At 40.3% G+C, this 19,683-nt stretch overlaps 2 long non-coding RNA genes and 1 other non-coding gene across 3 annotated transcripts in view; 2 read left to right on the top strand and 1 right to left on the bottom strand.

Annotated features, from left to right (window-relative positions):
- The window catches only part of LOC126961718 (uncharacterized), a 161,272-nt gene that overhangs the window by 122,949 nt on the left and 18,640 nt on the right, over positions 1-19,683 (top strand). The gene's annotated exons all lie outside the window — the stretch shown is intronic.
- Positions 3,807-3,943, top strand: LOC126961928 (U11 spliceosomal RNA). The gene has a single exon (XR_007728508.1). It is a non-coding gene; the product is annotated as a U11 spliceosomal RNA (small nuclear RNA).
- LOC126961719 (uncharacterized) lies at positions 14,997-17,859 on the bottom strand. The gene is made up of 3 exons (XR_007728399.1): positions 17,753-17,859; positions 17,534-17,595; positions 14,997-15,082 (listed from the first exon to the last, which is right to left on the bottom strand). It is a non-coding gene; the product is annotated as an uncharacterized LOC126961719 (long non-coding RNA).

Below are 19,683 nucleotides of genomic sequence, written 5' to 3'. Positions count from 1 at the left end.
CTTCACTATTTCTTAACGGTGTTCCCATCTTTGGTACAAGGGATGTTCATAAAATTCTTCTTAGTTAAAACTTTCAGAGTTCCGTTTATTTCCTTCCAGAATGCAAATACAATATAAAATTGTACTGACCAGTACAGTATAAAAACCATGCCACTTTCTCGTAATGTTGTCTGAGAAAAGTTACTTAATGTTTATATTTGTAAAATGGCATTCTGGTACTTCTTTGTCAGGGTCGTTGTGAGGACATGCAATTAATATTGGTTTTACTTTTTTTTCTTCCATTCTGGCTCTCATAAAAGAAGCCACAGCCAAAACAGGATTAATAAGCACTGAAATAAGCGTATATCTTATCTCCCGACTTACATCACAGCATTGTTTTGTTATGTGTGTTTGCTTTATTTGATGTGAAAACAATTATTTCATGTTGAGTTTGACACTTTCTCTTGTCCTAATACCAACATTTTCAAAAAATACTGACATTTTCAAACAGTGAAATTAACTGTTGCCCAGTTTCCTTCTGATTGAGAGCCTGCCTTTATTCAGCCTGGTACAAATGCTTGAGAAAGCATGCTATTCTAACTAGTAGAAGAGGAGCTCAGTGGGACTCTGTGTATGCTGCTCCATTCACTGTAGAGGTTAAAGTGTGTGTCTGTCTATAAAAATAGCTTGCTGGACATAACTTACACCCCAAACCCTCTATCTCCATAAATAACCCCTGGCAGTTTCATTACAGCCTGGGGCACCCCAGCTAACACTGGCAGCTAACTTAACTCCAATCAATCTTTCTAATGCCTTTCATGGTTTGGTTTCGTTAAGACCCAAGGCCATCACTCACCCAGTGCCTGCTCAGCCACCATGTTGATTTGTGTCTCCTTATTGTGTGAATGAATATGCATCCCAGAAGACTTGAGATTTCCTCAGGAAGACAGTGCTGCTGAGTGTTCCCTATTTATTGCTTAGTACAAGAATATATATTACCTTTTATTATATGCCCATTAGATGGTAAAATCTGGTGAGGGATTTCTATTGGAGGGTAGTGAGCACAATTACAAATTTGGAAATGATGTGAAATATACCCTTGCAAGGATATTCAATGATTTATCAAATGCTTTTTTTTTTCTGGTGACATGGATTAATTCATAGCCTATGTGAGATCATTAGGTTCCCTTTTCCCCTGACCCCCTTATTTCTGCTTTTTAGGCTTTGTTTAACTCTTGTTTATGCCCCAGTATATAGCCAAGAATTGGCCAACTTGAATGAAAAAGGGACTGCTCCTAGCCCTGCGGTAAAACCCCAGGAAAACCAGGGTTTCTCTCTCATTTTCTGTGTAGAATTTGAGGTAAATATCCAGGTATTGAGAGACAGAAGAGAGAGATGAAATTTAAAAGATGCTTCTCTGAGAGAGTAACCAGGAACTACCTCATCTGGCTCAGCACAATTACCTGCAATGTGGTCGCCTCAGCCTGCCCCCACCACTGTTCCCTTATAAAATCTGGAGGCGAGAAAAATTGGTACTTAAGTTAAAGCTTCAACCAAGCAGTTTTTGATTACATAGCTAGAATTTACTCAGCAAATCCTAATGGTTCACACTAACCTTGGCAGGGTCTCACTGGCCATATTTTCACAGTTGACTTATTTTTGAATAATTTCTGCAACAAATTAGATATGGAAAGCTTTTCCTTGAACCGCAGTCATGCATTTTTTCTCTTTCTCTTTTCTTTTCTTTTCTTTTCTTTTCTTTCTTTCTCTTTCTTTCTTTCTTTCTTTCTTTCTTTCTTTCTTTCTTTCTTTCTTTCTTTCTTTCTTTCTTTCTTTTTCTTTCCTTCCTTCTTTCTTTCCTTCTTTCTTTCTTTCTCGCTTTCTCTCTTGCTTTCTTGCTTGCTTTCTTGCTTTTCTTGCTTTCTTTTCCCTCTTTACATTATCCCTAAGCCCCTTTGGAATTTTTATCATAAAAGCCACAGGAGATGCTACTCAGCGTTTTTGCCTTCAGCTGTGTGTCCATAGTGGATTTTAGTAGGTAGACTGAAATAGGTTTAACCAGTGCTCACTCAAGGCATAATTGAAAGGTGGATGGAACTTACCTTCCCAGCTGTGTCCCCTCCCTCTAACTTCTCTCTTAGCTTGTGTCAGCAATAAACTCACCCTTACCTGTCACCTTTATCCCTTCCAGATCCCTAGTGGCCTTATGCAATCTACTTGGTTTATTGCTTTCTGCTCCAGTCCCTTGCCTCTATGCACCACACACACATAAACCTTGATTTGCATCAGTCTTTATAATCTCCACGACAAAAATGAAATGAAACAAATAACAACAGCAACCCCTTCTCGTCCCTCTGCTTTCTGAATCAATGATTTATGACGTGTGTGTGTGTGTGTGTGTGTGTGTGTGTGTGTGTGTTGGATACCTTGGGATGATGGAGAAATAAAATCAGAATCTCTGGTAAGGAAGGATAGCTTGAAAGAGTATACTCAGCATTATGATTTTACATTTAGAAAATAGAGGAAAACTCTTTGTTTTCTTGTATAAGTTACATAATATAAAAAAGGCTTGCCAAAACCTGGACAGACTCCAAGAAAGTATTCTATTTTGTATAAAAAAAATTACGAAGTGCAAACGTGACTTAGAAACAGCAGGGGAAGAAGGAAAGTGGTTATTTACCATGGCACAAAGGAAGGGTGTGGTGTCACAGTTCCTTGGAGAAGGGATCAACATTACAAAGGAAGCTTATAAGGATTTTGTTTGCCGATTTCACAAATGGAATCTGCTTGGCTAATAGGTTACACCTTCATCATAGCCTGGCTGTAACACTTATTAATAAAGCAGTTTGATGCTGAAGGCTGGAATAACAGAAGTGATGGCAAGTGGGAAACTGGGCCAGTTTTCTGATTTGTGGCTTCAGGGTGTGAGAAGGTTTCTATCACAAGCTTAGAGATCAAAATGTCAAACACATGTCTTCTTTCCCTCGGTTTAAGATTTCTTGCCCCATGTTGAAATATAAGTATCCTTAGGGGCTGTAGTTCTTTTAGACAAGCCTTAGTCACCAGCACCTCAGAGCTGACAGGATTCTCTTTCTAAGAGAAAAATGATGTGGCAGAGCAAGGACAGTGTATTAGGACAGTGAACAACTGAAAGAGGAAAAAGGAGGTGTCATAATTTGTGTTTTAGCACCAGTACTTCCCGGACCCTTGTATCCTTACCTATTGCCATCTAACCTAGTAGTTCTTCCCTTAAAAGGGGTAGAGTCAGGGGAAAATCTTCATGACACTGGATTTGGCAATGATTTCTTCGCTATGATACCAAAAGCATAGGCAACAAAAGAAAAAATAGATAAATTAGACTTCATCAAGGTTAAAAACATTTGTGTATTAAAGGACACAATCAACAGAGTGAAAAGTCAACCCACAGAATGGGAGAAAATATTTTCAAATAATGTATTTGATAAAGATTAATATTCATAATATATAAAGAACTTCAACTGAACAACAACAACAACAAAATGAAATGTCTCAATTAAAAAATGGGAAAACTATTTCAATAGACGTTACTCCAAAGAAAATATACAAATGATCAGGAAGCACATAAAAAGATGCTCAAAATCATTAATCATTAGAGAAAATGCAAATCAAATTCACAACGAGATACCACCTTACACTCACTAGGATGGCTAACATCAAAAAACTGGAAGATAACAAGTGTTGGTGATGATGTAGAGGAATTAGAACCCCTGTGCATTGCTGTTAAGAATGTAAAATGGTATTCCTCCTCTGGAAATTGATATGATAGTTATTTAAAAAATTAAATAGAGAAAAAGGGCTTCTGTCATGAGTGGCCTATGTAGGGCAACCAGACTGCTCTTCATGCAAAATTGACATCAAGAGCTTTCAGAAGCATATTTCTTTTTTGGAAGTTGGGCAGCTGGTAATCATTGGTGTTGGCTCATTATTAAAAGAAAAAATTAAACAGCATTGCCATATGATCTGGCAATTTCTCTTCAGGGTATACACCACAAAGATTTGAAAACAGATGACTCAAACAGGTATTTGTACATCCACGTTCCTGGCAGTATTATTCACAATTACCAAAAGGTGGAAGCAACTCACATGTTTATTGGCGGATGAATGGATAAACAAAATGTGGTATAAACATACAATGGAATATTATTCATCCCTGAAAAAGAAGGGGATTCTAACACATGCTTCAGCATGGATTGACCTTGAACAAATTATGGTATCAGGGGATTACCTGATTATGGTATCAGGTAAAGAGGATTTTCCTTCCCCTTCCTTCTGAAAGTTTGGTAATTTGAGTCTATAAAACAAACTGACAATAGACAGATTAACAGGAGAAAAGACATACAAATTATTTATGGGCAAATGTACAGGAACCACAAAATGTAAGACTCAAAGAAGAACCAGATGACTGAGGTGTTTATACTGTACTTATGGCTTCAAGACCACTGTGTTCTCATGTCAAAGTTCACTGATGGTTCTGTCAGTAAAAATTTCACCTCAGTTCATAGAATGTTAAATTGAATGAAAACTTAGAGATTATATAGTCCAATTCTGAATGTGAAAACTGAGGTTCCTTCAAAGATGATAACCTCAGGGATGGTTCTCTTGACAGACTCTAAGCTGGATGGTTCTAAGAGAATTACAGAATGATGAGTGTTTCTGCCCCTAACCTCTGGGTTTACTAAACAGAGCATTTATTCTTGATCCCTGCCTTTTAACTGAGCCACACAAGTCTAGGACCCATAGAAGAGGAAATTTATGGGCCTATGAATCTTCATTTGCTGTTCTGGAGAGCATAATTATGACCTTTGATTTAGACATTCCCCAGAGATGCAGCTGAGCTGGTGCTAATAGCCCTTAGCTATTCACTGGGACATCATTTCTTCCCATCAGGACATTAATTCCGAGGAATGCTTTGGTTTCTCAATTGGCAATTTCCATCACTCATTTCATGACTAGTAATTAATATTCACTAAGAACTCATGGGGCATCTAATCCTTCCCAATATTGGTTAAGTATCTATTGTCAGCAAGAGAGTTAGACTTGGAGCCCAAAGTCCTAGTTTAAGTTTTGGGTCATCTCATTCAAAATTTATTTACAAGTCATGCCAATTATTTATCCTAATCACCTGATACACATGCACGTGTGCACACACATACACACACACACACACACTCCAAGAAACAAAAAAACAAGCCCGAGTACAGGGGTTTACGCCTGTAATCCCAGCACTTTGGGAGGCCAAGGTGGGCAGATCACCTGAGGTCAGGAGTTCAAGACCAGCCTGGCCAACATGGCAAAATCCCGTCTCTACTAAAAATACAAAAATTAGCTGGGCATGGTGATGCGTGCTGTAATCCCAGTTACTCCAGAGGCTCAGTCAGGAGAATCGCTTGAACACAGGAGGTGAAAGTTGGAGTGAGCCGAGATCACACCACTGCACTCCAGCCTGGGCAACACAGTGAGACTCTGTCTCAAAAGAAAAAAAAAAAAAGCCAGGCTCAGTAGCTCACACCTGTAATCCCAGCACTGTGGGAGGCCGAGGCTGGCAGATTACCTGAGGTCAGGAGTTCAAGATCAGCCTGGCCAACGTGGTGAAACCCTGCCTCTACTAAAAATATAAAAATTAGCAGGGTGTCGTGGCGGGCACCTGTAATTCCAGCTACTTGGGAGGCTGAGGCAAGAGAATCCCTTGAACCTGGGAGGCAGAGGTTGCAGTGAGCTGAGACCATGCCATTGCACTCTAGCCTGAGCAACAGGAGCAAAACTCCATCTCAAAAAAAAAAAAAAAAAAAAAAAAAAAGAAAGAAACATATACACAGACTTTTGAAACAAAAACACTCCATATTTTGGTATTACTTTAGTATTTTCTCATTGAGTCTACTCCACTTGATGCTGTTTCAATCTCTTAGACTTCATTTTGTTTTTATTATTGTTTTTAATGGTAGTCAAAATCACTTTAACTGATTTTTAACCTACAGATTGGAAACACTATACAATTTCAAAACAAAGAAAGATCAACTCTATATTTGTAAGCGCATTTTAAAAGCAGCGCTATGTAATTAATTCTTAGGAACAACTGCTATATATAAGTATATGTAGAGAGCTAAGTTTTGTTTACTTATCTGCTTTGGGTGTTGGTGGGCTCCGTAGGTGTTTTAATCACCATTTCGCAAGTGTGAAAACTCAAGTTTGGAGAAGTCCAAGGCCACATAACTGGCAAGTGGCAGAGGCTGGGTGGAAACCCAGGGCAGCTGACACCACATTTTATACCCTCTCCACTTTTCTATGCCACAGGCATGTCTATAAGTAAGGTGTTACTGTGTCCTAAAACAATAATCAGGAAGTATTTTGAACAAGAACATTATATTTGATTGTACAAAAAAATCTAGGTTCTAAGTTCTTTCTGCCTAGGACTCTCATATGCTTTTCTAACTTTAGGGCTTGTTGGTACATCACTGCAGATGGAGATCTATACATTTAATCCAAGAACAGAAGATGAGCTACACCTCGCTCACGTCCTTCCTGGTTGGTAGTTTTCTCTGATGGTGGGAACTTGAAACAGCTGGGAGACAGTGTGCTAGTCTCCATGAAGCCTGAGATATTTTAACACCTAAATTTCAATATTCTTATTTTAGCTTCTATCATTAGAAATACCTCCCCACACTCCTTTATTTCTTTCCAAAGACATCTATTAGTGAATGGTTATAAGACACGTTGTTCCTCTCTGTCTTTACCTATAACCATCCGTCCTTGCGGTTCACATGCCTACCATACTAAACTACTTGGAGCTCTCTGATTATGACTTGCCTATTACATTTCCCTTTCTTTGTATGTGCTGTTTCCTCAGCCTAGAAAATCTCCCCTGATTTTTGACTGAAGCACTAGTTACTTCCTCTGAATCCTTCTCTAATGCCTTTGACTGATTTGAGGTTTTGTTTTTTTTTATGCTTCCATTGTGCCATATGTAAATATGTTATCCAGAGTTGATGCTATTTTATCATTTTGCAAAACAAAACTCTCTAGTTACTACAACTAAGAAATAGCAATTATTTATTCAATATCATATTGCCAAGCACTTGAAGCCACATCGATCGTTTTGCCTGCCCAGGTTCCATTTTGCCTATATCTGAAGACTGCATCAGGGCTCTGATTTGGGGATCTCCTCCTCTTCCATTGACACAGTTGGTAGAACTGCATCAGTCAAGATGACCCACAATCTCCTGGCCAAGAGAGAGCATATTATTCAAGCTACACTAGCTAGATTATCTGTTTTTTCCTAGAATTTGAATCTTAAGTGGAATGACTCATGTATTCTCTTGGTACAAAGCAATGGCAAATTAGATTGAATGTTAAGAAAAAAAAACATAACCATAATTGCACTACTTAGCTCAAAAAGATACACATTTCTTTGCATAAAGGTACCTGAAGCCATGGACATCAGTGAGTGAGAGTTTGGAATTTGACCCCACAACTCTTTCTGATATTTGTCCAATATCACCATAGGCAATAATTCTAAACCACCTTAAAATATTTAAAACCTCTGCATAATTGAAAGATACCATAAAAAGTTAAAAGACAAGCCACCGATTGGAGACTATATTTACAACACACATAATGAACAAAGAATTAGAGCCCAGAATACATAAATAAATTTTGCAAATCAATAAGAAAAGGAAGAACAACTAAGATGAAGAATCCACAAAGGATGTGAATGAGAGTTCACAGAAGAGGAAAAATGAATGATGAATAAACATATGAAAAAATGCTTACTCTCACTAATTATTAGAGGAAATAAAACAACAGAGATATCACTTCACACTGACTGGCAAATATAAAAATATATGAGTTCCAGGGGTTAGCAATGATGTTAGAGAAATCAAACTCTTTTAAAATTAAATTTTTTGTTTTTATAGATTTATTGGAGACTTGGAAAGGCAGGAGAGTTCAGGGGTGAGGGATAAGAAATCAAACTCTTATACAGCAGGTCCTTGAATAACATCTTTTTAATCAAAGTTGTTTCATTCAAGGTCATTTCATCCAAGGTCGTTTTGTGATAATGTTGATTAAAAAAATGAATTTATTATACATCGTTTTGCTTAAAGTTGCAATTTTCAAGAAGCTGGTCCTCACTTAATGTTCTTAGATACTGGCTTTGAGCGAAACATTGTAGTGCTACATTAGGGGGAGCATAAGATGATAAAATAGCTTTGCGGCACTGCCTATTAATGCTGAAGACATGCCCTTGTGCCCCAGAGAAATTCTTGCATATATTTAAGAGATGGTATGTGTAGGGATATTTATTTCAGCATTGCTCTTAGTAGCAGTGATATGTTTTGACTGTGTCCCCATTCAAATCTCAATGTCAATTGTATCTCCCAGAATTCCAATGTATTGTGGGAGGAACCCAGGGAGAGGTAATTGAATGATGGGGGCTTGTCTTTCCTGTACTATTCTCGTGATAGTGAATAAGTCTCACGAGATGTGATGGGTTTATCAGGAGTTTCTGCTTTTGCTTCTTTTTCATTCTCTCTTGCTGCCACCATATAACAAGTGCCTTTCATCCTCCACCATGATTATAAGACCTTCCCAGCCTTGTGGAACTGTAAGTCAAATTAACCCTCCTTTTCTTCCCAGACTCGGGTATGTCTTTATCAGAAGACATTTGTCCATATAAAACCAGTCTAATACAGTAAATTGGTACCAGGAGTGGGGTATTGCTGAAAAGATACCCAAAAATGTGGAAGCTTCTTTGGAACTGAGTAACAGGCAGAGGTTGGAACAGTTTGGAGGACTCAGAAGAAGACAGGAAAATGTGGGAAAGTTTGGAACTTCCTAGAGACTTATGGAATGGCTTTGACCAAAAGCCTGATAGTGATATGGATAATAAAATCCAGACCAAGTTGGTCTCATTTGGAAATGAGAAACTTGTTGGGAACTGGCACAAAGGTGACTCTTGTTATGTTTTAGCAAAGAGACTGGTGGCATTTTGCCCCTGGCTTAGACATTTGTGGAACTTTGAACTTGAGAGAGACGATTCAGCGTATCTAGTGGAAGAAATGTCTAAGCAGCAAAGCATTCAAGATGTTAATTTGTTGCTGTTAAAAGCATTTCATTCTAAAAGTGAAACAGAGCATAAAAGTTCGGAAAATTTGCAGCCTGATGATGAAGTAGAAAAGAAAAACCCACTTTCTGGGGAGAAATTCAAGCCGGCTGCAGAAATTTGCGTAAGTAGCAAGGAGCCTAATGTTAATCCCCAAGACCATGGGGAAATGTCTCCGGGCCATGTCAGATATCTTCACAGCAGCCCCTCCCATCACAGGCTCAGAGGCCCAGAAGGAAAAAATGGTTTTGTGAGCTAGGCCCAGAATCTCCATGCTGTGTTCAGCCTAGGGACTTGGTGCCCTGTGTCCCAGCTGCTCCAGCCATGGCTGAAAGGTGCCAATGTACAGCTTGGGCTGTGACTTCAGAGGATGGAAGCCCCAAGCCTTGGCAACTTCCATGTGATGTTGAGCCCGAGGTACAAAGAAGTCAAGAATTGGGGTTTGGGAACCTCTGCATAGATTTCAGAAGATATATGGAAATGCCTGGATGCCCAGGCAAAAGTTTGCTGCAGGGGTGGGTCCCTCATGGAGAACCTCTGCTAGGGCAGTGCAGAAGTGAAATGTGGGGTTGCAGTCCCCACATAGAGTCCCTACTGGAGCACTGCCTAGTGGAGCTGTGAGAAGAGGGCCACTGTCCTCCAGACCCCAGAATTGTAGATCCACCAATAGCTTGCACCAAATGCCTGGAAAAACAGCAGAAACTCAATGCTAGCCTGTGAAACCAGCTAGGAGGGAAGCGGTACCCTGCAAAGCCACAGGGGCATAACTGGCCAAGACCATGGGAACCCACCTCTTGCATCAGCATGACCTGGATGTGAGACCTGGAGTCAAAGAAGATCATTTTGGAGCTTTAAAATGTGACTGCCTTGCTGGATTTCAGACTTGCATGGGCCTTGTAACCCCTTTGTTTTGGCCAATTTCTCCCATTTGGAATGGCTGTATTTACGCAATACCTGTATCCCCATTGTATCTAGGAAGTAACTAGCTTGCTTTTGATTGTACAGGCTCTTAGGCGGACTTGACTTGTCTCAGATGAGACTTTGGACTGTGGACTTTTGGGTTAATGCAGAAATGAGTTAAGACTTTGGGGGACTGTTGGGAAGGCTTGATTGGTTTTGAAATGTGAGGACATGAGATTTGGAGGGGCCAGGGGCAGAATGATATGGTTTGGCTGTGTCCCCATTCAAATCTCGACTTGAATTGTATCTTCTAGAATTCCCATATGTTGTGGGAGGGACCCGGGGGAGGTAATCGAATCATGGAGGCCAGTCTTTCTTGTGCTATTCTTGTGACAATGAGTAAGTCTCATATGATCTGTTGGGTTTATCAGGGGTTTCCACTTTTGCTTTTTCCTTATTCTCTCTTATTGCCACCATGAAAGAAGTGCCTTTTGCCCTCTGCCATGATTATGAGACCTCTCCAGCCTTGTGGAACAGTAAATCAAATTAATCCTCCTTTTCTTCCCAGTCTCAGGTATGTCTTTATCACCAGTGTAAAAATGGACTAATATAAGTAGTTAGAAAAAAATCCAAATATCTAATACAAATTACTAAATAAAATTGTAAATAACCAATGTAAATTAGTCAGATTTCAGGTGCAGGACCTTGAAATCACTTGGGTGACTTAAGTGAGGAGGGGAACATTTAAGGGTAGTAAGTGGCTTAGAGAATCCTTGAGGGAAGCACTGAAGAAATAGCCTAGAGATGTCTGGTACGGCCTCCAGAGTCACACCTCAGAACTGGGCCCCAACAAACAGCGGCTGCCTCCTCTGAGATCAGCATACCTCTGGCTCCAGAACCAACCTGCCATGACCACAAGCAGGAAGTTGCCAAGATAAGAAGCTCGAGCTGCTGATTCTAGAACATGCTGCCTCTGTTGTGTGACCTGCCTCTGCAGAAAGGATGCCCCCCTTGGTTGTTTCTCAACACCCACAAAGCTAATGCATGGACACTGGAATCTCTGCCATCACTGGTGCAGAAAAGCCACCTGCTCTGTCCTTTCCCTCCAGCCTCTGCTTGCCAGCAGAAATGCAGGAGCAGAAACACAGCGTCCATCTCACATCTTCCTTTTGAATCTCACACAGGTGCAAACTAAGCTACATCTACAGCACTACTTCTAAGGGAGGCTGAGAAATATAGTTGGGAGCTTTCTGGGCTTTCCATTACAAGTCACACTGGAAGAAGGATAGAATAAATGTTGAGTGCCAAAGAACCATATCAGTCTGTGGTGGATACTCAGGTCCTCTGCCCAGATCCTCTCTTCGGACTGGCACACAGCTTCCCCAGTGCTTGCATTTCCAGGGGCCGAAGGCTCAAAACTAGGAACTGCCCTTGCGCACTAAGAACTGGCTCGCCCAAGGCTATGCTTCTTCCCAGGGCACAATGGCTAACGATTGGTTAATCTGGTCATACTAAGGACACTTCACCTCCATTTGGGACAACTCTGAAGGCCATCGCATTTCCAAAGCTCCCTGTGGAATAGGCTGAGACCCCTGCCACAGCCAAATCTCAGTTCAACTCTCCCTCTTCTCAGTCTTCCCCTCCTCGCTTTATGTGTATCTAAGAATACTTCCTAACAATCCTTACCATAGTTCATTTCAGTGTCTAAGAAACAAAATAAAAAGAGAGACAGAAACAGAGAGAAAACAGGAGCAGGAGGAGGAAGAGGAGGAGGGAAGGAGGAAGAAGATGGAGAATTATCTAGATCAAGCTTGTCCAACCCACTGCACTCAGGCTGCATGTGGCCCAGGATGGCTTTGAATGCAGTCCAACACACATTTGTAAACTTTCTTAAAACATTATGAGTTTTTTTTTTTTTTTTTTTTTTGCGATTTTTTTTTTTTTTTGAGACGGAGTCTTGCTTTGTGCCCCAGGCTGGAGTGCAGTGGCCGGATCTCAGCTCACTGCAAGCTCCGCCTCCCGGGTTTACGCCATTCTCCTGCCTCAGCCTCCCGAGTAGCTGGGACTACAGGCGCCCGCCACCTCGCCCGGCTAGTTTTTTGTATTTTTAGTAGAGACGGGGTTTCACCGTGTTAGCCAGGATGGTCTCGATCTCCTGACCTCGTGATCTGCCCGTCTCGGCCTCCCAAAGTGCTGGGATTACAGGCGTGAGCCACCGCGCCCGGCCTTTTTTTGCGATTTTTTTTAGCTCATCAGCTATCCTTAGCATTGGTGTATTTGATGTGTGGCCCAAGACAAATCTTCTTCCTCCAGTGTGGCCCAGGGAAGCCAAAAGATTGGACACCCCCATCTAGTTAATGGGCTATTATACTTCAATGAAAATGAGCGAACTAAGCCTGGATGAGTAAATTTGGTCAAAACTCAAAATAAAAATGTTGAGCAAAAAAGGCAAGTTGAGAAACAATGCCATATATTTTGTATGTATCCAAACATATAATAAAATAATAGAAACACGTACGTAAAGGATGAGTGTCATGACCGTTGAGAGAGGAATATGAAATGAGATAGGAGAGGAAACTCAGAGTACCTTCCATTGTATCTTTAATAGTTGATTAAAACAAGTATGACAACATGTAATGATTTGGTAGTCCTGGAATGTTGGGAACTCAGTTTATAAATATATATAAATAATGTTTATTATTTTCTATGTTTGTCTTTATGTTTTAAAAACTATAAAATGTGGGAAAAAACATTAAAAAGGAAATGGTTGGTCCTGACTCATCCTCATGTTGCATCCTCTAGGGCAGGGCATTCCTTCATGCACCATGGAGCCTGGGACTGTTCATTTCCTGACGTTTGGTAATCAATTCTTCAGTTATCTCTTTAATTCTTAGCAGAATATGTTTCTTTTCTTTCCAGTCAAAAGGCACTGATATATGACTGTATTAGATGTATTACATTATTACTTATTTAAATAATAAATATAATAGTGAATGTAAAAATATTTTCCAAATGCTAAAGAACAATTACTGTTTACTGGAAGTTTTCAAGAGAGCATAACCTTGTTAATCAAATTCTGAAATCTGACAAAAAGAGGTATTCAGGACAAGTAGATTTGATGTCATTCACTGCTTAAGAACCTTCCAGTGCCGGGCGCGGTGGCTCACGCCTGTAATCCCAGCACTTTGGGAGGCTGAGGCAGGCAGATCACGAGGTCAGGAGATCAAGACCATCCTGGCTCACAAGGTGAAACCCCGTCTCTATAAAAATACAAAAAATTAGCTGGGCGCATTGGCGGGTGCCTGTGGTCCCAGCTACTTGGGAGGCTGAGGCAGGAGAATGGCGTGAATCCGGGAGGCAGAGCTTGCAGTGAGCCGAGATCGCACCACTGCACTCCAGCCTGGGCGACAGAGCGAGACTCCATCTCAAAAAGAAAAAGAAAAAGAAAAAGAAAAAAAGAGCCTTTCAGTGATAATCGTTTGCCAGAGCATCTTAACACTGCATGTGAGGCTCATTACCATCTGGCCCACATTACCTTTTTAGAGTCGCTCCCCACTCCCACTTCATTCTGTTTCTTTAGGTTCTTGCTCCTCCTCTTCCCTCAGTCTGGGCAGCCTCTCTGTTGAAGAAACTCTTGAACATTCTGAATGCCTAGCCCCTAATCCCATGGTTTGGAGGCCTTCCCTACCCTGCATTCCTGGTAGAGGGAATTCCTCTCTTACAGCACAATGCACACAGTCCTGGAACAGCTCCTTTTTCATTGTGCCAAAAAACCTGTGTGCATACAGGGACTGTGCCTTATTCACCTCGCCATGCCCCAGACCCTGGCACAGAGCTGCTTCTCAAAATCTCAATTCCCTCCCAGAGTGCACAGCTATAACCAACAAGGAGGTCTCTTCTCTCCTAGGGATGGTCTCCTAGCCTCTCTTTGGTTACAGAACAATAGGCCAGAGTGGGGTTGATTAGTGTTTCATCTGGGTTAAGCAATCTCACATTGAAAAACACATAACATAAAATTTACCACCTTAACCATTTTAAAGTGTGCTGTTCTACGGCATTAAGTGTATTCACATTAGTGTGAAAATAGATCTCCAGAACTTTTTAATCTTGCAAAAAAACTCTCTACCTGTTACCAAACAAGTCCCCAGAAACCAGCATTCTACTTTTTGTCTCTATTAATTTAACTAATTTATATACCCCTTATAAATGGAGATGTTTGAAAGCTCTGCTGCTTTCAGCCCTCGAGTTGTTCTCCATGATCTTCTGGAGGCATCCCAGGCTATGTCTCTGTAGATGCCAGACTTTACCCACTTGGTAAACAGTTGTCCTAGAATGACAGCACTCGGAGTCTTCTTTAAAAGCAAGGCTGGAGGAAACCTCTCACTTGTGGAGCACCTGCTGTGTGCAGCCACATCTGTGCCTGGTGTGTTTATGAGCATCAGCTTGTTAATCTCATATTCTCCAGATGAGGTGACTGAGGCTCATAGAGGGGAAGGGACTTGATTAGAATCCCATACCCAGGAAATGGTGGGGAATGGGTCTGCCTAATCTTTGCATCCTTTCCCATTCCCCTATCTCGGGAGAGACATCTTGTACAATTCTACTCCAGTCTCTTGATTAAATCTCCCTGTAAACTTACCCTAGACTGTTATGATCCAAGGCAAAATGACAAATGACTAGAAGGGAATAGAAATCATCCTTTAATCATCTCCAAGGCCGTAAGATGCACACTAATGACTTTCTAGGGAGGGAGGAACAGTGCTTTCAGAAGGCAGTCTCAAGTCTGGCTGAAGACTATCAATAACAATAACAATAAAACAGAGAAAGCAGGGAACACATGGAGAGGGCTGGTGAGGACTTTGACACAGTCAAAAGTTCACATTCAGTAAAGGATATTCATATTTCACGTGGAATTCCTTTGTTAGCCCAGACACCTGCAGGTCATTTGGAGAGATTTTTCAGGTTACCAGCTTGACGGTCTTTTTCAGGAGGAGAGACACTGAGCACTCCCAAGGTGAGGTCGAAGATTTCCTCTAGGTAGCCAGATAAGAAGACTAGGAGGGATGCCTAGAAAATGATTAGCAAGCACATTTCTACCTGTCTTTTCAGAACTGTGTGTCAGCCCACATTTAGCTGCTTCTTGTGAACTGAAAAGAGAGAGGTATTGAGACTTTTGTGATGGCCCCTCTAACATTGTAACACAGTAATCTGTGTGTGTGTGTGTGTGTGTGTGTGTGTGTGTGTGTGTCTGTGTGAGGAGGGGTGTAGCCTTCTTCAGTTTTCCCCACTTTTTTCTCTATCCTGACTGAGAAACAAAAGGTATTTTGACCTATCCAGCTGCATGATTTCACCTGTTGGCTTGAACCCGAGCTGGGGGCTTGAACATTCTAAGGCACTGATGAAGGTGTTTAGGTTGTTCAAAATATTGAAAGAAACTGCCTGTGGCTTTAGCCAAATCTCTTAAACCCTTATACAAACTCCATACCTCAACCTTCTTGATGTGGACTTAATGAAGTAGAACATCTCTTTCGTTCTGTGTCCATTGTGAGGACACGCTGAAGCCTTGTGTGTAAGTTCCCCTAATAAACGCTTTGGAATAATAAATGAATGAATGAATGAATGAATGAATGAATAAAAGCTTTAGCCTGATCACTCTATTGTTTGGTGCTTCTTTCCTTGGATTCTCAGTTGGCCCCACCTTTGAACAGTTTGCAGCTTTCCCTTTCATGAACTGCCCTGCTATGGATTAGAGTAGACAGACCACTGTGTGAATTCTTATCCAACTGAGGGCTGCTCAAGCAGCGACTGAGTCTTACTTTTAATTATGGTGAAAGTGAGGATTAATCAGCCAAACAGATTTTACTGGAGCCCTCTGGGATGCAGAATATTGATGAAGATAATGCAAGCAGTCAGGAAGCTCTGCATGAGATTCTTTTTAAAAAATTCATGAGACAGTGGCTCACGCCTGTAATCCCAGCACTTTGGGAGGCCAAGGCAGGCAGCTCGCAAGGTCAAGAGATGGAGACCATCCTGGCCAACATGGTGAAATCTCATCTCTATTACAAATACAAAAATTAGCCAGGCATGTTGGCATGTGCCTGCGGTCCAAGTTACACGGGAGACTGAGGCAGGAGAATCTCTTGAACCAGGGAGGCGGAGGTTGCAGTGAGGCAAGATTGCGCCACTGCACTCCAGCCTGGCGATAGAGCGAGACTCCATCTTGAAAAAAAAAAATCACGAGAAAAATATAACATATTCTACAAGCATTGAATTGACAAGATACACACATACATGTTTGTATGAGTTTTCTCATGGTAGTACTTTCAACTACTTAATTAGCATTGGAGAGGATGCATCTATTCATGCGATATTTGTTGAGAGCCTACAATGAACTAGGAAAACCTGGCAGGAAGACTAGAAGATGAGCACCAAAGATGAGGAGGGGAGGGCACATTATCAGGGCACAAGGTGGAGAAGAGGGAGGATGCATTTGAAAAGAGGTTAGGACCATGCTTTTCGGAAAATATTCTCCAGGACAGAATGGTTTATTTGGCGTTAAACCATAGGCCCTGGAACCAAGTAGATGTGGATTCAGATCTCATCTTGGCTACTTCCTAGTTCTTTGCCTGGGGTTGTTATTTAAACTCTCTGTATTGTGATTTCTTCATCTATACATAGGAATGGTAAGAATATTCACATCGTAAATTCTACTGAGGGTCAATGGATAGGTTACACAAAGTTCTCAGCACAATGGTGAACATATAAAAAGCAGTCAGTTACATTATATTATCATTCTCATCATCATTAGTTTTATAATGAAAAGCATCCTGAGGTCAAACACATTTGAGAAGCAAACTTTTTAAAAATGTTAAATAGAATTCTTTACTGCCAGAATTTATACATTGTCCATCATGGGGTTTGGGGGAGGATTGTAAAGAGTTCAATGCTTTTCCAGTGTGTTAAGGCATAGACCTATCCTCATCCCCTCCAAGTGCCATTTTTTTTTTTTTTCTGATGATCTTCACATCACACTCCTATAAATGCTAGTGGTCTAGGACAAAGTGAAGATTTAGATCAGAAGCCTATAAATAGTATAGGGTTCGGGGTGGGCAACTGAAAGACAGGAAAAGATGATAATTTCTGAGTAAAGGCAGGTAGGGAGAGGCAGCTATGTCTGCTTATCTAGAGAAGGACAGTTAGAAGTTGATTGGCTTTTGGACATTTTATGGTAGGAATTCTGCAAGACCAGAGGGACTGTTCCCTTGCCTCTGAGACAGTGGAGGCTGGTATTCATTCTGGTTATGCTTTGGCCTTCATGTAGACCAAGGAATCTCAACCCTCTGCACTCTTTTTCACTTCTTATGTGTCCATCCTGTTTCTGTTCTCCCACACAAATGGTCTGGGCCAGCATCTTGGCAGCAGATAATTCATTTGTTCACTCAGTCTTTCACTTACTCATTTTTTTCATTCTATTTTTCAACACATATTTCCTTCAACAAACTATTATGAGTGACTTACCAGGTGCCAGGTATAGGAATAGCTCCTGAGGGCACAGAAATGGAGAATATTCAGTCCTTGCTCTGAGGAAACACAAAGGCTCTGAGGATAGCATGTGAATTTCTATCTACCTGGGAAAAATCTCCATAAGCAATATTCTAATACAATATGATGTCTTCTATAATAAAGGTAAACAAAATATTCTTTGGATGCATAGTTTCTGTGATTCCAAGCACTCACCAATGCTGTTCCTATCATGCTGTTTATATGCTAGGATCTTCAATGATCCCATATGCTTATCCCAGGTCTTCTGGTCCCTGGGATAAGATTTCCATCTCCTTTCACTGAACTATTTATCAGCAGCCTATCTGACTGCCCCTACTCTTTCAGGGCTTGGATGTGAACTGCCTTGTATGTGACTTAACTCCTTTACAAAATTGTATTCTGGACAGCAGAAATTACATCTAATATTATATTTATATGTCTCAGAGCACAAAGATCTTATAATGCATTGTGATGGTTTGAAAATTCATCCATACATTTTTTGACACTCCTCCCTTCAAGAGGTGAAGACTAATTCTCCCTATCTTGAATGTGGACTGCACCTTTGCAACTTACTTCTATTGAGCAAAATAAAGCAGAAATGATAGTATGCAATATTAGAAACTAGGTCATAAAAGATAGTGTGGGTTATGACTTCTTTTTTGAATCAGTTTCTCAGAGAGGAAGCAACTGCTATGTCACTAGGACACTTAAAAGGTCCACGTGGTGAGGAACAGGCCTCCTGGCAACCATCACAACTAACTATCCAGTCCTGTGAGGAAGTCACATTGGAAGCAGTTCTTCCAGCCCCATTCAAGCCTTCAGATGACTGCAGCCCAAGATGACATCATGACTGCAACCCCATGAAAGGGCCTTAGCCAGAGCCACCCAGTTATGTCATTTCTGAGATCCTGACCCTCAGAAACTGTTAAGATAATAAGCACTTGCTACTTTAAGCTTCTAAATTCTGGATAGTTTGTTACATAGCAACAGATTACCAAGAATAAACACACATGTATGCTTGCTGCATGAAAGAAAGAAAATACTTCTTAGGCCACCAGTGTCATCCATATTGCTGAATCCTATGGATACTTTTTAGTATTTATTTTATGTGTATTCAGCCACACTCAACACAGAAGCAGGAAATGTCTCTTTTCTCTTTTGAAAATTATTATAAAATACTTTTGTGTAAATTCAAGTGTTTTACCAATCCCACTTTCCTTCTTGCCAACCCCCAGAGGTAATTATTTTTTGAAATTTATATTTATTATCCCCATGCATGATTATCTATCAATCATCTATCTATATTGATCTATCTATCTATAGATATCTATCAATCTACCAATATCTGTCTCTATATATAGATTGATAGATAATCTATATTTGGCAGTTTATTAACATTGATATGAATGATACCCTTGTGCAACCTACTTTTTTGTGAGTGCAACTTTCTGACATTTAATCTATACTGACACATATAACACTAGAGCATTCATATTAACTGTTGTCTGGTATTCATTCTATGACTACACCATGATTTATTATTAGTGCTCCTTTGGGGGCATTTAGGCATTTTCCAATTTTTCGCTCTTAGTAACATCACTGCATTGTCATTCTTGTAGAGGAATATTTAACTCCATACATAAGAGTTTCTCTAGGGTACATATTTATTTTTAACTTTCTGGATATTATCAAAATAATTCTCAAAATGTTGTACTAACTCAAGCTTTCATCTGATGTATATACAAAGTACCATTCTTCCACATCCTTACCAACAGTTTGTATTAACAAGTTTTCTTTATTTTCTCTTTTTTTCTTCTTTCCTTCTTTCCTTCCCTTGAATTGATGTAAGATGTAATTTTTGTTGTACTATTTATAGGGAAATTGAACATCATTTTGTGTTCTTTGGCCACTTATGTTTTCACCTCTATGATTTGTTTATTTACATATTTTGCCCAATTTTCTTTTCAGTCATTTGCCTCTTTTGGATTGATTGGTAAGAATTATTTATAAATGATGTGTATTAATATTTTCTTAAATAAATGGATAGCCTGTCTGGGACTAATTTTAAAAAAGAAACTGTGATGTCTTTCATAAGCAGAAATTTAAAATTTCAATGTAGGCAAATG

This window comes from Macaca thibetana, chromosome 8 (genome assembly GCF_024542745.1).
Source record: "Macaca thibetana thibetana isolate TM-01 chromosome 8, ASM2454274v1, whole genome shotgun sequence".
Classification (NCBI taxonomy): Eukaryota; Metazoa; Chordata; class Mammalia; order Primates; family Cercopithecidae; genus Macaca; species Macaca thibetana.
This window is presented reverse-complemented; position numbering and strand designations above follow the sequence as displayed.